This window comes from Fukomys damarensis, unplaced genomic scaffold (genome assembly GCF_012274545.1).
Source record: "Fukomys damarensis isolate Sample0158 unplaced genomic scaffold, DMR_v1.0_HiC HiC_scaffold_32, whole genome shotgun sequence".
Lineage (NCBI taxonomy): Eukaryota > Metazoa > Chordata > Mammalia > Rodentia > Bathyergidae > Fukomys > Fukomys damarensis.
This window is the reverse complement of record NW_022900944.1, coordinates 40,068,183-40,068,471: the sequence shown is the minus strand read 5'-3', so window position 1 is coordinate 40,068,471 and position 289 is coordinate 40,068,183.

Sequence of the window (289 nt, the reverse complement as noted above, 5' to 3'; positions counted from 1 at the left end):
TCCCCGTCCGCGTTGCGAGCCTGCGAGCAGCGGGAAGGCGGTTGCGGGCCGAGGTCTCAGAGCAGGGGCCGCCCTGCTCCCCTGAACCCGACGCTTCTGCTCTGAGCATGTCCTGGGCCCTCGCCTCCGTCCCCCGACTCCCACCTCTCTGTGGACTGGTCCCTCCGAGCTCGGGAGCTCCGCCTTCAGTCTGCGGAGGAGAGAACGAGAGGAAGCCACCGAGGCAGACGGAGGACCGGGCCCTCCGAGAGGCGGGGACAGGGCCGGGGAAGAGGGCAGCCTCACCTGC